Genomic DNA, 4,673 nt, shown 5'->3' on the forward strand with positions numbered 1-4,673 from the left:
TCAGAGCCCACCCATTTTTTTCCAAAAGAAATCCCGTTAGGTGCCCCGCCTTGATGCCTGACTGAAAAGAAAGAGAAAGTACACTTTTTCTAAAAAGCTGTTTTAGCTGATCCCGCAAGTTGCCTGAATAGAAATATAGTAACTGCACGTAGTTTCACATGAATTTTATCCTTTTAATTAATATATAATGATTAATTTTATATCATGTTTACGCCTTGATGACGAAACGACTAACTGTTTGCGTTTAAAGGCACTATATATTTTTGTCCAGGCTGAAGAAAAATATGCTTTGCTATTATCATTTAATGCTCAATAATGATAATGCTAACAAACAGCTAACTTATTTTTAACTAGTTGGCGATTCGATATATTTTTAAACAAGTTTTTAAAAATGATATGATAATGCTTAGTTTTGATTTAAATTCCTATATGTTCACGTTGTGGTTGTAGTTTACATACACTGTGATTTAATTCGCCCCGCCGAGCATTTATATTCGCAACAATATTGTAATATTTATCGCTTTAATTTAGGCGTTTTTTAACAAAAACAACAAAAAGGTTGATTTCCCCCCCCACACTTTTCTTCAAAGAACTTCCTTTGGCTGCCTGACTGAGAGGAAAGACAAAATGCACTTTTTCCAACAAGCTTTTTTTTTTTTTTTTTTTTTTTTTAATGTAGCCTTGATACCCTAGCACGTAGCAGCCCGACTAACCCACGTGCCTACATGGCGGCCAGTTTGGGGAGGTCAACGTTTCCCTCAAAGGCAGTTGCATGGTCATTGAAAGTAAGTTGTAACTTGCGCATTTCTCTAAGAGGTTTACTTTTTTTGTAAACGCCAAAGCGTATGCTTGCAATACATAGCATTTAAAAAAAAAAAAAAAGCAACAGCAACAACAACAACTTTTACCTGTGAAAGGTCATTCCCAGTTCCATTGTCGTGATTGTACGCGTTTTGTGCAACAGTGTGCAGCACAATGTACAGACATCCTTGGTCTTTTGATTTTCTTGCCGTCCACACACATGAAATGTGCTGATGAGAGCAGCTCAAAAGTGGCGTGTTTCATCTGTGAAAGATTACTTTTATATCCCTTTTACGTTTTTATAACGAAACGACTATAATTTTATTCTAAAGGCACTATAAGTTAGTGTTTCTGTCTGTTTCGGTACAAGTAATGTTGATGCTGTTTGAGCAGCTTTGCAATAAAAAAAACGGTCGTGAAATATGTTTATAATAATAAAATAATGATGCTTAATTCTCATTGACATTGTTATATACAGTGTAATTACGTTGTTGTCCTTTGCAATCATGCATACGCATCATATGAGCTCTTGCATTTCCGTTATGATGTGTTGCAACCCAAAACAATGACAGCATCATAACAACAGTTTAAAAGCAGCATTTCTTTTGCTTAGAATAAAATGTTTTAAGAAAAAGCTATAATTGTAAAAAAAAAAAAAAAAAATCGGACTCACATAATAACTATTTTTACTACACACAACACAGAAGAATACTCAATCACCCATTTTTTAGATATGTTTGTGAAATGAAAGGCTATATGCAGTTTTTGCTGATTCTGCATGACAGCTTCCTCATATATGATCTTGTATGTGCCAGAACAATGGCAGGAAAAGGAGCCCAATCTCAAGTGTGAACTTGGAAAAGGAAGAGATCGAAGTGACACTAAAACCTACGTGTGGGGAATAATACAGGGGTGGGGAACCTACGGTGATACAAGGCCCGAAAGAGCATTTGAGCCGAATTCAAAACGGGATATTGATCAATCTAAAACATGTATTACATCACCACGAAAGCCACAATATCTCACTCAAGGACACTTTAACACACTCATATAAAGTTCAAAACTATGAATGCTTAAATGGACAAACTGGAGCGTACCACAGGATATACCACACCCATTGCATGGTGGGATAGGCTCCAGGTTGCAGCAACCCTGCCTAGTATCAGCGCTAATAGACAACAGATGGCCTACCATATTAATACATTTGTTTCTAACAAAATATGCTCAAGTAGTGTGCCCAAAGGGCATTTTTACTAATAGTTTAAAAGACATTTAGACAATTTTTAACTGATTTGTTTTATGAATGTATTAATTTTTTTGACTGGTATTTGTTCAGTATTTTCAAATTATTTCCATTTCTTTCCTTTTTTTTCTTTCTTTTTTTGAGGGAAACCAACCCCGACAATGATATATGGTGGTTTATCCCTGCTTATTCAAGAATTTCTGTGGTTCAAAAAAATATTTTCTTTCAATAGAATTATAATGGCCTTCAATTATCCGTGGATTTTCACTATTCTTCGTCCACCCCAGTCACTATCCCCTGCGAATAGCGGGGATCCACTGTACTTATTATTATTATTATTACAATACAAGTAATGTTATGGTGTAATAAAGTAACCTGATCTTAAATCTGACCAGTTAGTGTAGACATACTACAAGTATATGTACAGTATATATGATGTCGTTATCATATTTTATAGTGCCATCGGTAGTGTAGTGGTTCACATAACTGACTTTCACGACTGTCAAATCATAAATTGTGAGTCAATGGACGAGCTTTTGAAAAGTGTGGGAGATGCCCGGCAGCGTAGGGCCACGTTAGGGCATCCGTGACGTCACTTTTATCCACGAACCCAACACACACACACACACACACACACACTGTATGCACACAAAAGAGAATGCTCCAGAGTGTTGTGTCTGCATGAAACGCTGCCTTTGTGTCTCCTCTGGCAGTGGCTGCTTTCATTCAAGAGCGTTTTGGCGGTCCATTGTTGTCTTTTGAATATTTGCTCTGGTCACTTTATGCACTGAAGGAGGAAACAATCGTTCTGTTGTGAAGATGCTGTGACCAGACCTTCCGGTGGGTGAAAGAAGAAAGGTTAATCAGTACGACTTGTCAACTACTGCAGAGGACGACCCATCATGACCGGCTCACTAACCCCACATTATAAGCCCAGGTATAACTACTGAGACACTTTTTTTACATAGACTGTATACATAAGGAAAGGGTTTCCTCACCACAAACAGGAAATGATCCATTTTCCGTTACCAGTAATTGGTCAAAATTCCAAAGATTTACTACAAACAAATAATGTATCTTTGTTCATCTATCTATGATGGTGATATAGAGTGAGTGACAGGCAGAACCATTAAGTGCTTTTGCACTCAATGGCGGAAAGTCAATTAACCTGTCTATCCACCTGTTGCCATTCATACAACAGAATAACAGCCTTGTGTTCAACTAAACAACTCCAGATTTCACACAAAGTCAATTTGCGTGTAAACTGAGACCAGATCATCAGCATTTCATTCTACAGTTGTGCCTTGAGATATGAGTTTAATTTGTTTTGTGACCACGCTCGTAAAATCATCTTTTCCCATTGAAATGAATGGAAATGCCATTAATCCACTCCAGCCTCCCAAAACACAACACAAAAAAAAGGTTTGTTTGAAGGTTTTTTAATCAGACAATTAGATGGCCACCTTTTCACAACTGACTCAGTAAGCTGCAGTAACATTCGTAATTTTTCACAAATGATAAAGAATATAGCCCATCTATGGTGCTTTGCATTGTTAGAATTCAGCTAAACATGCTGTTACACGGCAAAGTTATGTGGTGGTTTTTAATTCTTTTTGTTTTCTGTTTAATTTGATAGTAAATGTCCACTGAGAGTGGTGATAACAACTTGGAGGTTGGTCACTATCTGCCAAATTGCTGCTTGTTATGAAGTGAGTTGAGTTCACTGCCACCATACAGTGCTCGTATCTCAAACTTTTGCTCGCAAGCCAAAGCAAAAAAACTGAGCGAAAAATGGCTCATATCTCGAAAAACTGGGTCGCTTGTCCCTCAAGGCACCACTAGAGTATTAAACGTTAAGTGACATTTTTGTTTGGTGGTGTCGCATGATATTTTTCTAGTGTAAAATAAGTGGCATGGGTCCATAGAGGTTGGAAAATACTGACATCGGGCATACGAGTATGTTGGCCCTGTAGCCGTTGAGGGCCCTTTTTGCGCGTCACAGCCTGCAATGTGAAGTGTTCTTTTCCTCTTTCCTGCCCTTCACAGAGGCGCTATTGTTACTTTGTTTGCTTTTAGGAAAGCACCAAAAGAAAAGTATCTTAGAAGGAAAAAAAAAGGAAATGTAAAGTGAAAAAACGTAGTCCATTGCCTTGGGACTTATCCAAGGCTGTAAAACTTAATGTGGGTGGACGTAGTGCTCATTTTAGCAATAATTCACACAACTCTGTCATGTTTAATCCTCAGTAGAGTATTTGGGTAGTGGGAGGTATTTTGTTTCGACATTTACGTGTGTTTTATCTTAACACTGCTATATAAAGATAGACTTTGCAACATCCTGTCCTTTGCTGCCACCTCCTGGAATAACTGGGTGACTGATGCACTAAAAAAAAAAAAGTGTTTTCATAGTATGGAAAATTGCTTCTAAATGTCTTGTATGGAAATAAGATGGTTCTGTGGAGTGCTTTCTCACCCATATAACAAATTCTTTTCTTGTCTCATTTGTCTCTGTTAGTGAGCAAGCCCTCATCATAAATTTATTGTCTTACTGGGGAAAAAAGATTCCCTACTCGTGCTTTAGACTAATTGAAAAAGTTATGAAATAATTGAGAACAAGTGATTTAGTCACATG

The sequence above is a fragment of the Phycodurus eques genome, chromosome 19 (genome assembly GCF_024500275.1).
Source record: "Phycodurus eques isolate BA_2022a chromosome 19, UOR_Pequ_1.1, whole genome shotgun sequence".
In the NCBI taxonomy this organism is placed as follows: Eukaryota; Metazoa; Chordata; class Actinopteri; order Syngnathiformes; family Syngnathidae; genus Phycodurus; species Phycodurus eques.